Source organism: Trachurus trachurus, assembly GCF_905171665.1.
Source record: "Trachurus trachurus genome assembly, chromosome: 7".
In the NCBI taxonomy this organism is placed as follows: domain Eukaryota; kingdom Metazoa; phylum Chordata; class Actinopteri; order Carangiformes; family Carangidae; genus Trachurus; species Trachurus trachurus.
Genome location: NC_139901.1, coordinates 30,375,431 through 30,394,058, shown reverse-complemented (window position 1 = coordinate 30,394,058; position 18,628 = coordinate 30,375,431). Strand labels below are relative to the sequence as shown.

Here is an 18,628-nt window from a genome sequence, read left to right as displayed (position 1 = left end):
TTTCACACCTTCTCTCCTGCTGCCTGCTCTCCTCCCTGCCTCCTGGACCAGTAAATGAACACTCATTTGCAAGTTAGATAAATCCTTTGAATGTATTATTGATGCAAACAAATTAGCCTGTAGGCCCCAGACAATACCTAATGGAGCCTTGGCTTATGGGTGAGGTAGTTTCCAGCGAGGGCACTGTCGGTGTTCCAGGATTGATGTCTGCTCTTCTGCCCCGTAATTATTTCTCCTACAAATTATTCAGCTGTTCTGATGCAGTTTGGGGGTTTAAAGCAGTGCTACTTATTGCTGCCTATATGATTCTAGGCCTCAGCCACAGCCACATTCATTAGTTTATTAAAGAAAGGAAGAAAAAAAAAAGACATGGGCAATTAGATAACTGGGATAAAGCCACCGAAATGAGGGGATGTGTTATTATTCAAGTTTATGCATGCTGCCCATAATTCACTGGGGTTTATGTTGCTGTTGCTTTTTCAAGGATATTCTCTTATCTTGTTGTACACAGACACATGCACACATTTTAACAGCCTCGTATAAGCCTGTTCACATATTTACAGAGACTCAAACCGACTCCCGTTCACAAATATGCACAGAGGCAGCGGCAGAATGTGTGTGGCCCCGACAGACACGCACATTTTTGCAAAGGTATGGACACACGCAAACACACACGAAAGCGTAACAAGCTAATGTGTGTGATTTATGCTAGCTAGCGATAGCACGGCGGAAAGGAGAGGTATGGAAAGCGTGCAAAGAGAAAAAGTGAGAGAGGAGATGAGAGAAAGTAGAGGGCTATCACACTGTCCTCAGTGATTAGCACCCAGTATTGATCAGAAGAGGGAGGGGAAGGCAGGCTGAGAGGGGGAGGGAGGGAACGGGGCCCCGGGGCTCGGGCCCCAAATCTCCGGTGGCCTCCTCTGCTCTGTTCTCCTCCCTGCCAAAGTTGGCTGTGTGGCTGTCAGGAGATACATCAAAGAGGGCCCTCATCCTTCCATCCATCCCCTATGCACACACGCAAATACACACATTAATGCATACACACGCGTGCAGCCAGCGCACTCCTCCGGCCTTTGAAAAAATGCTCCATTTGATTACATCATTTTCCCTTTTGTTCCTCTGCGAGACTTTGTATTGTAAATCAAAGCTGATATGTTATCGCACATGCGTTGGAGGAGAGGAGGCCGACACTTGGACACACAGCGCTCGTCCATGTCCATGTGTCACCTGTGAACTTCAGATGTGAAGTTAGAGGCAAATTCATGCAAAACCGCTGATGCACGTTGCCTTCAGGGACAGTTTTTCAGCAAGCAGTCTCTGTATTTACCTCTAAAACAACTCTGTCTGGTAACGTTCTGTTATTATCTCATAGCGTGGTGAATGTGCAGGTCACAACTTGTCCACCAGAGCGTTTTGGAGTTGTTGGATTGTGTATTTGATGAGTTTGATGAGCAAAACCAAGAATCCCATTAGCCTCTGTAGCGTAGCTCTGAGCAGCTTGCGGTTCTGCTCCGCTGTTCTAAAAATAGCTTGCACCGACAATTAAAGGTAACAAACCTACTGCTATGACTATAGGGATTATGGCAATGGGCCAATTTGCCAAAATGTTGAACTATCCCTTTAAAGAATAGAATTTTATTTTATTGTATTTTACTGTATTACAAGTTATTGTCTAGTTTATAAGTTTTATTTTGGTGAATACTTTTACTTTGGGGAATTTGGTGAATTACAGATCTGCTCTCTAGGCCGGAACCAGAATCCAGACCAAATTCAGAGTGAACGGATACCAGACTCTTCTACTCTCTGTATGAAGAGCCCGTCCCTTGTCTCCTGACACTGACCCCACCGGCTTATGCTCAGAGTCAAAACTATAAATTTTAAATTTTCTCAGAGCAAACAGCCTGAATGTAGCTGCCTTTCTTTCTTTCTTTCTTTCTTTCTTTCTTTCTTTCTTTCTTTCTTTCTTTCTTTCTTTCTTTCTTTCTTTCTTTCTTTCTGATAGCATCACTGTGTGACCGGCCTCTCAGACACATCGCTGAACATGCTGGATAGTGTCAGTAGTCAAGAGCTGCAAGTTTCAAGCCATGGCAGCAACCACACACACACACACACACACTCACACACACACTCTCTCACTTACACACACACACACTCAGCCTCATTCTGCTGGTCATGATGGTGTGTCCATGCTCTCTCTCTCTCTCTCTCCAGTATTCAGTGTGTGTAGAGGAAGTGCTCATTACTTTGCGTTCTCTCAGGCCCAGACCTGTGTTAATGCATTTTCTCCTCTTACTGCCCCCCCTTACTCCCCCCCCCCCCCCCCCCCCCCCCCCCTCCTCTGCTCCCTCTGCCTCCTTTTCAGCTGACTCTGGGCTTTGGCAGTCTTATTTGCCTTTCGATCCAGATCAATCTCCATCTTATCTACAGCTCCTGAATCATAAACATTTCATAGGCTTCAGCCTTGACACTGACAGACACTGGGGGGTTGATGGTGGTGGGGGTAGTTGGGGGGGGGGGGGTTGGTGTAAAGTGCCCGTGGAGGCTACTTGATGCTGAACTTCACAGGGTCCGAAGAAAAGACGGCGTGGAGAATATCGCCCTGTCGAACTCCCCCGCACACACTGACTAGCTACAAACCCCATCATGCACAGCTGTCGCACTATCTCTGCAAGAGACACAGACACAGACACACACATAAACACTCACAGCGGTATGCATTTATGTGTGTGTCTGTGTGTGTTTGTGTGCACATATTTGAAGGATGCGTCTGGTTTTTGTCTGCGTGTACGCCGGCGTGTGATGTATTATTCATAAGAAGGAGCATTCATCTCAGTGAGACACCTTCAACAATTTGGAGACGCGGTGTGCTTAACGGCTTAATGTAGTTGCTGCAATTTGGCTCACCTCTGGCTGATTAACACCGACACTCCTCCTGTCCTCGCCGCGCATTGCCTCGCCAAGGATTAGGTGTTATAAGAAACATTGCTTCCAAGGGGGAGTTGATGAATATTTTCCCCAAATTTACCTGACATGTTCTGATTCGAACATCTTTCAAAAAAAAATACCAACCTCTTATTCAATTTCTGTCTCACTATTTAGTCACAAACAGAGGGGGGGTGAGCACTCGACACACACTTCTCACGGCATAGGTAGAATGACCTTGGGTGACTTCGCCTCCACTAGGGTTGCAAAATTCTGGGAATTTTCAAAGTTGGAAACTTTCCATGGGAAATAACGCCCTATATAGACCGAATCGCCTTGTTGTTTACAACTACTTCCGGGTAGAAAACCAGCACATAATTTGAATGAGAACAGTAGTAACGAACGAGAGTTTAGCTATATATATCATATTTTTCACGCCCTATCACCATTTAGACAAATCCGAAATGATTGAAGAAACATTACTATTTCTATGTGTGTGTTTTGTGTTGGTATGTTGTAGTATTTATTCAGTTTGGGGGAATCACAGTGTCTAGAAAGCGTCAGTGGCTCAGCTGACAGCGCAACAGCTAACGGCGGTAGCTAAGCTAACGGCGGTAGCTAAGCTAACATCAGGACGTCAGCTGTTAAAACACTCCCGTTGTCGGACACGACATGAAACTACTCCAGTTAGCTCAGTCATGTTGTAACTCAGATATCCACTGGAGAAAATATTTTTTCATGGACCGTTTATTGAGTCACAGAGTTATTAAAGTTAAACAGGTAGCTAACCGTTAGCCTGGCTAATCTATGATAACCATGACTAATTACAAAAATGTGCACACAGAAATAGTAATGTTTGTCCAATCATTGGTTTTATAAACTTTACAAACATCAGATTAGTCTAAACGGCTCATGAAAAATGAGATATAGCGAAACTCTCGTTCGTCACTATTGTTCTCATGCTGGTTTTCTACCCGGAAGTAGTTGTAAACAACAAGGAGATTCGTTCTATTCAATTTCTGTCTCACTATTTAGTCACTATCAGAGGGGGGGTATAAGCACTCGACACACTTCTCACGGCAAAGGTAGAATGACCTTGGGTGACTGCGTGTGTCTCCACTCACTGTGTAGCCTATGTGTGTGTCTAAATGGAGGATGCACGCTTTCCTTTTCCTCATTTCTCCTTTGTCTCCTTTCCTTTTTTTTTTTTTTTTGCAAAACAGCAGGTCAAACTTTTACTTTGTGTGTGTGTGTGTGTGTGTGTGTGAGAGTGAGAGTGCGAGTGCTGCCAACAGTGGAGCAGTCAGCAAAGTGCCACCTCAGCACCTGTGCTTTAATGATTAATACCATATTGATGGTCTCAATTAATTTCCTATTACACCACCAGAAGGCTGTGGTCGCTCTGTCTCTGTCACGGCCCCGCGTGCTTGTTTTTTTGGGAAGCCTCTTTGTGGCAGCTGCTGGATGGAGATAGTAGGCTATGCTTCCTCACTAACCTCACGCACACAATTTTACAGACACAAGTAGCAAACACACACACAGTATATCTTATGGAAACACACATTCACACTATTACACGCCCGTTTGCTCCTCACATTTCACACGCTTGCACACAGATAAACAAATAAAATGTAACTTTTTGTCAAATGTTTTTTTTTATTTCTCTCTTTTTTTTTAAAGGGGACTCGCTGTGTTTTGGTTATAATATTCAGAAATGATCAAAAAACTCTTCAGAGCCCCAGAGACTCAGCTACGCCTCTTTGTACAGGGCTCCGCAGCCATTTTTTTTTTTTTTTTTTTTTACAAGCCACTACTTTTACCTGATTGTGTGACTTTGCTTCAGACAGAGCAACCCCTTTACTTTGATTTGCATTTGAACCCGGTATGATATGCACCGCTGCGTTTCAGGCCATTTTCCAAAGCCTATGCTTTTTTGCGTCTTGCATAATCCCCTCGCCCTGCAGCGCTGCCGCGTATTTGTAACAGTGTGTAAGATACTGATTTATTCCCATGATGCTCTCCCTCTCCCTCTCCCTCTCTCTCTGTCTCTCTTCCTCTCTGAGCTGTGATTTGACAACACGTTCCCATGACCTCAGCTGTCTGCAGACCTGCTCAACTCGCAGCCAACACTGCCCCTGCAGAGCGGCTGGGGAAATGCTTTTTTTTTTTTTTTTTTTTTTTTTTTTGTCGATCAGATTGGCAGACTTCTGATCCCGCCTCTTCTCTTCTCTTCTCTTCCTCCTCTATTCATTACCTTTTTTCACATCCCATTCACAACTTCTTATCTCTGGCCGCTCCGCACTTCACCCCTCCATCTCTCTCTAATATGCTCTGTTTATCTGAACCTCTCTCTCACACACACATACACACACATACACATACACGCACACGTGGCGGCACGCTCACACACTGTCTTTATTTTTCATTTTTCATGTGGACCCAATACACACCACCGGTTGCTAGGAAACCATTTGAGCGTTTTTTTTTCTTTTTTTCTTCCCAGGGGCAGACGTTTGATTACCCATTTGTATGGTGTGTATGCATGCATGTGTGTAGCTGTGTGTGTGTGTGTGTGTGTGTGTGTGTGCGTCTCCAGAGAGAGGTCTTGCCAAGCTGAGCTCTGGGGCTGCTCCAGTATCCAGCCCATAGTAATAATAATGAGCCCCTCACCATGTTTGACAGAGCACACAGCCTCAGCGCTCCTGTGTTGTCCACTGCTGTCGTCACTGTGTTGTGTGGAAGTCAGTCTCTTGATGTGTGTGTGTGTCTGCTGCTGTGGGCTGCAGATCTACATATGTGTGCGTTTTGCGTCAGATTGCGCTTGACTGGGGTCTGTTCTCTGCTACAATGTCAACAGTTGTTTTATTTATTTGCACAATTAAAAATGACATAGCTAAAAGTAACAATTTAACAGTTTAAAGTGCATCAAGAGGCGAAAACTCAAGGAGCTTATCAGGTGCCTCCACCTATAGCTAACAAGAAATTATAATATCATACTAAAGAAAACAAAATATACAAATGAGCAATTAGAAATACAGTATATAGATGATAGAAATATATGAATAACAATCAAGAGTACAATTTAAAAATATGTGTCATGTCAGTACATCCATTATTATTTATGCCAGAGCAGTTCCATTTACAAAACATCCTTTATAACCTTGTACAGATGAGCTTTTTTTTGCTAAGTGGGAATATGTATCCCATAGTTTGACTCCCCTGTACCGTATTGTATATGATTGACCCCTGGTTGTAACACATTTTGGAGGATGCAGCTCTAACGCTCGACAGGTTGCATGAGTATGGACCTGAGAGTTTGTAGTGAAATAGTCTTTGAGGTGAGCAGGAATGCTTTCCTCCTTTAAAGCAGAAGTAAGCGATCCGGTGGTTTTGGCTATAACTTCCTGTCAGCCGATGGAGTTAGCAGTCCCCGCCCTCGTCCCTACGTCACCACATTCACGCGCATCCCTTGGCTGCACACACAGAGAGGACCGCCCGTTTATGCCGTTCTCTCTCCTCATTGGATAAAGGTTGTAGGATACGAGGAAAGTTTTCTCCTCGGCTTACAGCAGAGCAGAGTGACTGACAGACCCGTGTTTCAGACCAAACACTCTATATAAGTGATTGCTGTCGGAAGATAGAACTATTTAAGACTTATATTAACACAAACATTCTGCTTACTTCTGCTTTAAGACCTTGATTTCTATTATAAATGTTAAGAATATGAAGTTTCTGAAACAAAGGAGGAGTTGTTGTCGTTGTTGTCGTTGATGCTGACAACCGGTGTTATCTATTATTGTTCAGCGGGCCGTTGCAGAGGCAGATATAGTGTCCAGGTTGGACTGTCTGTCTTGCTGCTGGACACACATCAGTCCTCCATGTGACTCCCTGTTTAGAAATGCACCAGCACATCTCTCTCTCTCTCTCTCTTTCCCTTGGCTGCTGCTCCTATGAAGTCCTGATTCGCTCACAGACATGGGCAGAGGCACATAAATAGCCCGCCTTGTCGACTGGCACGGGGAGAAAAGACGACGCGCACAAACAAATCAGACTCAACACTGGTATGAAAGGGAAGCGAGAGCACAGAGAGAGACAGAGAGACAGACAGAGAGAGAGAGAGATGGCATTAGCAGTGTTTTCCGCCTCCAAATGAATTGCACTATGTCCCTAAGAGAAAGAGATGAAAATGAGACAGAGCAAGCGAGGGGAAAAGACTCGCACAAGCCAGAGGTTGAGAGGTATTGTGAGGCGGAAACAGAAAGAAAAGAACCATGAAGAGAGAAAGAGAAAGAGAGCACACGGTTAAATCCTCCCCGCATCGGAGAGAGAAAGGCTCAGTAACTTCCTTTTCCCCTTTTTCCCTTTTATTCCAGTGTGACTCAGTGTCACCTGGATGGCCACTGAATATTAGGATCAGTGCCATGGGCTGAGCCAAGGCCATTATGGCGGCCGGATGGGCTCCTGATGGCCCTTTCTCCTGCTTGCCCCTGGGCAGCGTGGCCTCTCACTTGGGACCACCACAACTAATGGAGAGGGTAGTGTGTGCTCTGTAAGGGCTTTAGGAAGAATAAGTGGGCTGTAAACTGTGAGTTGAGTTGTGGCAGCTAAAGGGGTTTCAATGCCTCACTGCCCGGCTTACCGCCTGACTTACTGCCTGCCTGCCTGCTTGGCATCCAGAATACTCCTCCATATTCAGGCTCTGAATACTGGCCTTTTGCACTTTTATTGTAATGCATGCAGACACTTGGCACAGCAACAAACACACTCCACCTTTTTTTTTTCTTTTTTTTTACTGTGGTGCTGCACTGCACAAATAAAATATTTCAAAGCAGGGAGGAGCCACACAAAAATAGAGGAGCACTCTCTTGCATACTCACTCGCTCACTCACAAACATGTAGCAATGTGGGATGCGCTCACATATCTGCACAATTACACACACAAGTGCACAGACATGTGCGTGCGTGCACACACACACACACACACTTGCATTCCCCCACCCAGAGTGAAGCAGTTCTGCCCCTCTAAGCTGAGTTATTTAAAGCCCCGCTCTCAACTCCATCGGAGTGATTATGTGCTACTGAATTAAACATCACAGGCCTCAGCCCCTGGCTTCCTCTGAAACACGCTCAAACATGCTGGCCTCTTCCTGTTCCTCAAAAGTTCCAAGTTCTGCCTTTCATATCTCCCAGCCGGTACACTAACGGTAGGTAGCGGAGGTAAAGAGATGCAGTAGGAGTCTTCCCCTGAATCTGGATCTCCCGCTAAGCCTCTGCTCTCACAGACCTTGGACAGAGGCAGTTTAGACAATTCATGTTAAGAAACCGACTCCCACCCTCCGAGTCCTGGATCGGTACCACCACCACCACCAATCCCACCCCAGGAATCGTTTTAGCTTGGCACTCGGCAGCCGAGCCGTCGGTAGTTTGGTGGAGAGCCGGGTGCAGCAGAGGGTGAAGTGTAGCAGTTAAGTTGAGCGTTGACTCCAGACACCCCCAATTAGGATGTCTGTATTCTAAACTGGGAACATTTAAACAAAGAGTTTGTCATAGAGGAACCTGGAGAGAGAGAGGGAGAGTGGGGGTGCAGGTTCAGATAAGGGATTACTCTGCTACCTAGACGAGAGCTTCAGGCTGTTTGCTGCGTTTTTTGGGCAGGTTTGACGTAGAGTTTTGTTTACTTCGGTGTGTGTGTATGTGTGTGTGTGTGCACCTCTGTGTGTCTGCACGAGGCAAAGCAGCAGCCAGCCACCCCCACATTCAAAAAAAAAAACACACCCGTTGGCAGCGAGCGATAAAGGCTCCAAAACAAAAGAGGGAAGAAGAAGTCTTGTGCCTTGTGGAGGTGAACTTACAGCACCACAGAGGCAGCTGACCTTGAAATGAGCAGTGGTGTTTGGGGACAGGCGGCGGCGGCAGTGGTGGGGGGGTGAGAGGGAGGGGTGGGGGGAGGGGCAGGAGGGGTGGGGGGGCGGCGGTGTTTAAGAGTGCAACCTCAGTGCCAGAGGCCAGGAGGCGGCCTAATGACTGGCACCCCATGCCATCCATCACCATGCCACTGCCAGGGCAACTGCCCCCGCAGCCCAGGGAGCAGGAGCAGGAGCAGGAGCAGGAGCAGGCAGGGCCTCGTAGCGCTTCACACACACACACACACATACATACAGATGTTCCAGATGCACGGACGGAAGGAAAGAAGGGAAGAAAGAAGAAAAGAAAGATGAAGGGAGGGAACAGATTCGTTCAAGGAATGAAGGAATTAATGATTGTGGAAAGAAGGAAGAGAAGAAGGAAGGAAAGAAAGATGGAGGGAGGAAAAAGATCAGGTCAATTGGATCAAAGGAGGAAGGAAGAGAAGGACGAAGGGAAGGAAGGAAGGGAAAAAGATGAAAAGAAAGATGGAGGGAGGGAACAGATTTGTTCAAGGAAGGAAGGAAGGAATTAAGTGGAAAATGATTGTGGAAAGAAGGAAGGGAAAAGGGAAGGAAAGAAAGATGGAGGGAGGGAGGGAACAGATCAGGTCAATTGGATCAAAAAAGGAAGGAAGAGAAGGACGAAGGGAAGGAAGGAAGGAAGGAAAGAAGGAAGGGAAAAAGGAGGGGAAGGCAGAAGGAGAGAGGGAACAGATTGGGTCAATCGGGTCAAAAAAGGAAGGAAGAAGGAAGGAAGGGAAAAAAGAAGAAAAGAACGATGGAGGGAGGGAACAGATTCGTTCAAGGAAGGAAGGAAGGAATTAAGTGGAAAATGATTGTGGAAAGAAGGAAGGGAAAAAGGAAGGAAAGAAAGATGGAGGGAGGGAACAGATCAGGTCAATTGGATCAAAAAAGGAAGGAAGAGAAGGACGAAGGGAAGGAAGGGAAAAAGGAGGGTAAAGTAGAAGGAGAGAGGGAACAGATTGGGTCAATCGGGTCAAAAAGGAAGGAAGAACGAAGGGACAGAAGGAAGGAAGGAAGGAAGGAAGGAAGGAAGGAAGGAAGGAAGGAAGGGAAAAAAGAAGAAAAGAAAGATGGAGGGAGGAAACGAAACACACACACATACAGATGTTCCAGATGCACAGACAGTCTGAGGAAAGATGCACACCACAAAGTCTAATATGCGTCGCACGCACACACACACACACATAGCATGAATGCAGTTAACAATAGCAGATGCACTCGGTCTCACACTCACAGCTCATTGGGCTCGTTCTGCATGCACACTGATGGTACGGACGCCAGGCGACGTACAGGAATCTGCCTCTAGACGCTCATTCACACGCTATTTATAATTTAATGTAGGCAGACGCAAATATACAAAGGCACAGATAGATCCACAAACACAAACATAGCAACACACGCGCCTCCCCTCTGTATTTACGCCTTGATGCTGAATGTTTGTGACAAAACAATTGACTGCTCCTGCTTTCATGATGTTTTGTATTGAAATGGATATCCCTGTAGCGAGCTGGTGCAATTCTCCCATGAAGAGCTGTCTCCTTCCTTTCCTCCTCTGCTTATTTTCCTCCCAGTTCCTTCCTCAGAGTAAAAGTGGAAGATGAGGAAGAGGAAGAGGAGGAGGGAGATGGAGATGGAGGGGCTTTTCCCATATACCTGTGTGACAGACTTTGAAGCCCCCCCCTTCCCTTCCCTTCCCTTTCCCGTCCCTATTCCTCGGTGGGGGTTATTTTATCAGAGAGAAACAAGGTTTCCCCACCGCACTCCTCGGCTCATCCACGTTCCATGAAGCATCCCCTCTCAATTAAGATCCTTTCATGTTAATGGTGTTCTTATCGCACTTGTGCACGGGTTGTGAAAGCGAGGCCCTGCTATGTTGGAGTACAACCACGGAGCAGAGCAGAGCAGAGCGGCTGCCTGACAACACGAGAGCTGCTCCTCTCATTCTTCTAACTGTCTCTGCCTCCTCTCTGTCTTTTCACATACAGTATCTCCATCTGAAACTCTTTCTCTGTCTGTCTTTCTCTCTCCAGCCTCTTTAAATACCCTCCTGTTGTCCTTCTGGGTCAAATTGACCCAATCTGTTCCCTTCTTCAATCCTTCCTTCCTTCCTTCCCTTCGTCCTTCTCTTCCTTCTTTTGATCCAATTGACCTGATCTGTTTCCTCCCTCCAACTTTCTTTTCTTCTTTTTTCCCTTCCTTCCTTCCTTCCTTCTGTCCCTTCGTTCTTACTTCTTCCTTCATTTTTGACCCGATTGACCCAATCTGTTCCCTCTCTCCTTCCACCTTCCTCTCCTTTTTTCCTTCCTTCCTTCCTTCCTTCCTTCCTTCCTTCCTTCCTTCCTTCCCTCCTTCCCTTCGTCCTTCTCTTCCTTCCTCCTTTGATCCAATTGACCTGATCTGTTTCCTCCCCCCATCTTTCTTTCCTTCCTTTTTCCCTTCCTCCTTTCCACAATCATTTTCCACTTAATTCCTTCCTTCCTTCCTTCCCTTTTTCCTTCCCTGAACGAATCTGTTCCCTCCCTCCATCTTTCTTTTCTTCTTTTTTCCCTTCCTTCCTTCTGTCCCTTCATTCTTCTTCGTTCCTTTTTGACCCGATCTGTTCCCTCTCTCCTTCTACCTTCCTCTCCTCTGTCCCTTCCTTCTTTCCTCCCATCTTTCCCTTTATCCTTCCTTCCTTGACCCAGAAGGACAACAGGAGGGTTTTAAACAGGGATCCCACTGTGTTTGTCATTAAGGAGACCCCCCCCCCCTCCCCCTTGTTAAGTTTTGCTCCTGTAAAACTTTGGCACCTTGATGTGTGATTGTTATACAGCTCGTCGGCGTCCAGGAGGCCAGAAAACGTCACGTTTAAGTCGTCAACGTGGGCATCTGTGCCACCGTAACAACTGACCCCCCCCCCCCACACACACACACACACACACACACACACACACACCACCACCACCACTCCAGGTTTTATACAGAACGGTGAGACAGCCGCTCCTGCTTTTGGACCGGCTGTATGTTTTTTTTTAAAGGAGCTTTTGTCACCGAAGCAGCTACATGGAGGTGTTGGGAGAGAGAGAGAGAAAGGCAGAGGTCACGGAGACTTAACAAGACAGCGGACACATTACTGGACCACTCATACCGCAGATTCCACCAATATGTGTGTGTGTGTGTGTGTGTGTGTGTGTGTGTGTGTGTGTGTGTGTGTGTGTGTGTGTGTGCGCTCAAGCCTCAGTCAGTTAGTTACAGTACATATTCGGCTGTAGAGCTTGAACATACACATCGGCGGCCGCTTCACATTCAGCTACAGAATAGAAGGTCATTGTATCTGTCTCCGCCGACATCCAACTCCTTGTGTGTCTTCAGCTCCATTAGCGACTCTCTCTCTCTCTTTCTCTCTCTCCCTCTCTCTCTCTCTCTCTCCCTCCTTGTCTTGTGGAGTAGAACAGGGTGTATGACTCCAGGACGAGGTAGGCAGTCACTGAGAGATCGTAGGAGCACTGGCTGCCTCTAAGTGCGTGGGTGCCAGAGAAACCTGTTGCCTGGCTACAACAGCACCTTTATCCTCCGGTTGCGATGGCGATGTCTTGGATATCACATATGCATGCGTGTATGTGTGTGTGTGTGTGTGTGTGTGTGTGTGTGTTGAGTTTTGGCACGCCAACTTTCTCATGCGTGTCTCCTGCACTGTGTATTAGTTCAGTTTTTTTTTTTTTACAAGCTTTGTGCACTGATGTGTTTGTGTGCGTGTGTCTATGAGGGAGGGGCAGGAAGGCGCTCCACCACCCACTCAGCAGGCCTTCCGCCCCCATGGCTGACTCCCCAAGACTCCGCTAGTAATTAGCTCAACATCTATCCATCTGTTCTAGGGAGGAGGCGCAGTAAACATTAACACAACAACACAGCAACATCAAAACGCTGGCTGGAGAGTTAGTAGACGACGTGCTACATTTTTTTTACGCATTTTACGTGATCATCATCATCATCGTTGTGCTCTTAAAAGGCCAAGCGAGCTCACAACACAGCAACAACATGCTGACATGTATGTATTTATAGTCCACACATGTATTATCATACAAACGCATATTCATAGAGAAACAAAACGGCTTCCCATCCTCATCCACACACCTCATCACCACAGGCTCCGGCTGCAACTGTATCCCACCCCCCAACCCGCTCCCCCTTCTTCTCCTCCACCACTGCGGAAGTGAGCTTGGAAAGCTGCCCTGAGACCCGCACGGGGAACGAGCGAAAAAACAACCAAAAGACTACATTACACAATTAATCAATAAGTTAATGAGACCTCATTTTCTCCGGAAAATAGTATCCAGGCAAAAAGTTCCCCCTCAGCCTTTTTTTTTTTTTCCTTTTTTCTTTTTTTCACCTGCTCCTAGAGAACCAACTCCTGATATTACACCGTGGAAAAAAGAAAGCAGCCAGCAGGAAATTAAATTAAATTACCATCCTGATAGATTTATGTGACGCTTTACATTTTCATTGTGTTGTTTCCCTCTCAAAGTGGAGGAACAGGGCCGGAGTTGGGGAGAGAACTGTTAAACACGCTGTAAAGTGAGACGACGAGAGAGGAGAGAGGAAGGAGCAGAGAAAGTTCCAGACTAGGGATGTCACGATTACTTGCTTTCACGATTAATCGCGGTATTAAAGGGATAGTTCAACATTTTGGCAAATTGGCCCATTGCCATAATCCCTATAGTCATAGCAGTAGGTTCGTTACCTTTATTTGTCGGTGTAAGCTATTTTTAGAACGGAGGAGCGGAGCGGCAGGCTGTTCAGAGCTACACTATGGAGGCTAATGGAATTTCTTGGTTTCCCTCATCAAACTCATCAAATACAAAATCCCAAAACTCCAAAACGCTTTCGTGGACAAGTTGTGACCTGCACAATCACCACGCTATGAGATAATAATAGAACGTTACGAGACAGAGTTGTTTTAGAGGTAAATTCATGCAAAACCGCTGATGCGCGTTGCGTTCAGGGACAGTTTTTCAGCAAGCAGACTCTGTATTTACCTCGAAAACGGCTCCGTTTCGTAACGTTCCATTATTATCTCATAGCGTGGTGAATGTGCAGGTCACAACTTGTCCACGAAAGCGTTTTGGAGTTTTGGGATTTTGTATTTGATGAGTTTGATGAGGGAAACCAAGAAATTCCATTAGCCTCCATAGTGTAGCTCTGAACAGCCTGCCGCTCCGCTCCTCCGTTCTAAAAATAGCTTACACCGACAAATAAAGGTAACGAACCTACTGCTATGACTATAGAGATTATGGCAATGGGCCAATTTGCCAAAATGTTGAACTATCCCTTTAAACGCCAGAATTTATCGCAAAGATTCCTAAATACGTCACTTTCCAAAAAAGATTATGTCTTGACAAATGTGTAAAGGTAAATGCACAGATACACGGTCCAGTTACCTAATGTAACATTGAATTGGTAGGAATTTAAAAGTTTGCATGTCATTTGTAATTAAAAAAAACAAAAAAAAACTGATTAAAATAAACTTAAAGGGACATTGTGTAACTTACACTGATGCTGCATTCACCTGCAGTCGGGCAGACGGCCATTGGTAACAAACCAGATGTCATTTTAGTCACAGAAGTCCAGAGAAAGACGGTAAAACGTGGGTCAGGTCAACAATACGACATCGCTATGACAACATATTGTCACGTGTATTGTTTTGCCTCGTGCTGACGGACCACTTGTTTACATAGAGGCTTGTTTATGCCGTAACGTGCAGCGGCTGCTGTCCCTCTGCCGTCTGCCCAATTTCACGTGAATGCAGCATGAAAAATACGATTGAGTTGCTTGCAATATACAACCGCAACGCTAGATGGGGGTAATTCCTACACAATGTACCTTTAAACACTTGGTAAAGATGACATTTAATTCCCCTTGGGAATATACAATAATTGGTCCTTTATTAACAGATACTTAAAATATTTTGTGTAAATAATTAGCTTCGTAATTGTTTAGACTATATTTGATTTTACACATACTGTTGGGAAATGAATGCATAATATTCGTGTTAATTGTAATACCGTATTTATTTCTCTGTACCAAGAAAATCTATAATCGTGACATCCCTATTCCAGATGCCATATAAATATATACGCCTCTGCCTTCCTCTGTTTTTTACAGCAGATAGCAGATTCCTCATAGGAAAGACACAGAGACGCAGATTTACTTGTGTTTTGGATGAGCTGCGAGGCCGCCACATGCTCCCAGCGTCTGTGTGTGCGTTGTGCGTGTTTGTGTAGCTTCGGTCGGTGTGAGGAGGGAGGGAGGAAACAGCTGGGCGTGTGTGGGTGTTGGACTGTTTGTAACCACGTGTGATTGTGTTCAGCTAACCTTTGTGTGTCTTGCAGTGGCGTATGTACAGTTAGGTGTCTGTTGCGGTATGCTAATGAGTGTGTCCATCCATGCTCAGTCTGTTTGTGCATGTGTATGTGTGCGTGTGTGTGTGTGTGCGTAGCCTACACTACACATCACAACACTATACATCCATGTACGCTCATAATTGAATGGAGCCGTCTGAAACGTTCGCTGCTCTCCTTCCTAGTAAAGATTGAGGGCATCTCTTAGCTATTGACACAGCTGGTGGAGCCATCTGGGTGCATCACACACACACACACACACACACCTCTCCCTGTGCCATCTCCATCCACACAGTGCAGCAGTCGTCACCCAGTGTCCATACCAATGACAGGGGACAAGGAGAGCAGTGAGATAACACGGTGCAATGTCCAGCAGCTCCAGCTCCTGGTGGAAGTTTCCTCCTGAGACTCAGGGCCGCTGCTAGGAACTCTGGGGCCCACTGAAAGAGTACTAAAGTGGCCCCCTGCCCCCATGACTTTTCCCCTTCTTTCTTAGACTACGTACTGTATGTATTATCATTTTTTATTACACGGCTCTATTGAATGCTGCTCTCTGATTGGTCCATTGCTGCGTTCTACGGTCCGTTATTTCTGTATAATGACCGTCGTCAAGTATAACAGACCGTTGCTAGGGACTTATGTTTCATTTTTACCGTCATTAAACAGTTTCGGACTAATAGTGATGTTAGATAAACGACTTGTAACTTGTTACAGGGAGAGTGGAGGCTCCTTACTTCCACATCGTGGCTGGAAACCGAATTCCGCATTGAGCGGCCCTATATCCTGCGTGTCATTCCCCCTCTCTCTCTGCCTCCACATTTCCTGTCTCTCTCAACTGTCCTATCAAATAAAGGCATGAAAAGCCTAAAAGTATACTTAAAAGAAAACAAAAAACATTATGTTTCAAATGAATTATTTCACTCGTAAACCGTGTAATAAGCAGGATAATGTATAGTTGGTTGGTTGTTATGGAGAAATAAACCCCTTAAGGTTGTATGAAACAACCTGTTGGGGTTTATTTCTCCTCCGAACTATACATTATCCCTTACTTATTTACTTTGTTTTGATGCTAATGCAGCGTTACATATGAGTATTAGTCAGGGTCTTATGCAGAATAATTAATTCATACAAAGATTAGACTACTGGGTTTTTGTGTGGGCCCTACTGGGCGCTGCTGGGCCCCAAGAATGATCATCATCACCTTTCTCCCCTCTACAACGGCCCTGCTGCCTGAGACTCTGCTCTACATCATCACGCCTCCTTCCTTCTCCACCACCGCCACCACTGATGCTGCTGCACCGAGACACATCACACATGCTGCCGGTCGCAGTCGGGACGTTTTATTTCATAGAAGTAATTGTTTATGTGGATGTGTTTTGACCCCCTCCCCCCCCCCGTCTCCTCAGCCGGCCAACCACACCCCTGTCTGATGAAAAGGGAGAAGGAGAAGGAGAAGAGGAGGAGAGGAGGGGGGTGGGGGGGTTGTGTTCCCCCCAGATTAATGGTACACACTGAGAGGGAGCGCAGACCTACAGTAGCAGCGCCTTGATTTATCTGCCACTTAGTACTGATGAAGCTTCAAACTGCAGTCACACACACATGTTGTCACGGCATTTTTCTCTATCAAGGTCTTTGTTGGTTTGTCGATTCCTGCGTCTTGTTTAGCTGCGAGTCCGTGCACGTGTGTGCGTGCGTGCGTGGGTTTGTGTTCGTGCTTTATATTCATACATCTGTTTACAATCTCTCTTCTTCCATATACACCGTGCTCTTACACCCATACCTGCCTCCAGGTCTGTTGTAATCATCAGTGCAGCTTTAACTTGTACCCGATGTGTCACTGTGGGGATGTTGTGCTGTATATTGTGTGTATATTGTGTGTCTGGTTTGGATGTTTATGATAAATTGGGAGCGATAAGGACTGAAAAACGGGAACATTCCTTGTGTGAGTTTTTTTTTTTTTGTGCCATGCTTCGTAATCAAAGCTTTTCATGATTACAGAAGCGAATTGATGTGTCGTTCACGCCGGCAAAACCGACATTCCTTTTAAACGCCACCTATTATCCATAAGCTGTCAATTTAGGGAATTTGCAGAGGTAACCCAGTAACAATTTGCAGGCAGCAAATTGTTGAGATTTGACTTGGTAAATACAGGCAGAGTTAATTGAGGGCATCAGCTCACCATGTGGGAGGACTTGACAAAATGCCATAAGTGTGTTACATGAGCACACATTGTAATTATCACACGTATACACATACAAACACACACACCCCATCCGAGCGCACACACGTTGTGGAGATACAGATAGTCACGTAATGAGTCAGATTATTGCAGATTTCTGATCCTAGATTTGTTCTGCTCCCCGCTCGTGCGTTTCCTCCTCTGTTCCTGGGTTCAGTAAATGTGTGTGTGTGTTTGTGTGTGTTTGTGTGTTTGTGGGGGGGCAGTTACACTCCAGCAACATTTTTACTTCTCTCCAACCAGCTGGCATGTGATGTTCCACATAAAAGCCCTCACAGCTGAGCCACAGTATCCAAGTGTCACCACCACTCAACTATTGTTCGAACATATTAAAAAAGATAAAGAAAGAGAAAAAAAGTGTCATATAAAATAAGTAACACATTATAGTGTCCTAAAAAACAAGTCCCAAACAAATGCTTGAAAAGGAGTGGGAGGAAGCCGAGCTTTTCAGTTCCCACCCCTTTATCACTACTTTATCATCATTCCATAATCAATAAGACCAGATAAACAGAATACAAGAAGACACAGTCACAGACTCACTCTCAGTTTCATCATCACCTATAGTCAAGATGATATTCCAACCTACTTTTCCTCATTCTCATATATTTTTAGAAACATGTTTTTATATAATTTTTTTTTAACAGTTTTATATTTGTGCTATTTTTTAGTTCATTCTCCAGACCATTCCACAATTGCACCCCACAGACTGATATGCACATACTTCTCAGAGTTGTTCTGACATTATCTTTCTCACCCGGAAGAAGGTTATATCTTGCTTTGTCCATGATTTGTGCAGTCTTGTGCTTAACCAGATCGGTGAATTTCAGAGTGTGTGCTTTTATGAATAATGCGTTTAAGATATCCATTGTTATTGACATTGATTCTTATTGCCCTTTTTTTGTAATGTGCATAACGGCTGTAGGTTGGATTTGTAGGTATTACCCCATATCTCCACACAGTAGCTCAGATATGGAAGTATGAGTGCATTATACAGAGAATTTAGTGATTTATAGTCCCGAATGTGTCTTGATTTCCCCAAAAATCAAGACATTTAGCCAGTAATCTTTGCTATTTTTGCTTTGACATGATTAATACGTGGTTTCCAGCAGATTTTATGATCAACAATCACACCCAGAAATCGTATATTCAAGAAACTCTGC

The 18,628-nt window shown here is 45.3% G+C and overlaps 1 protein-coding gene across 1 annotated transcript in view; it reads left to right on the top strand.

The window, feature by feature from the left end:
• The window catches only part of camta1a (calmodulin binding transcription activator 1a), a gene marked incomplete at both ends in the record, with an annotated part of 373,552 nt that overhangs the window by 308,778 nt on the left and 46,146 nt on the right, over positions 1–18,628 (top strand).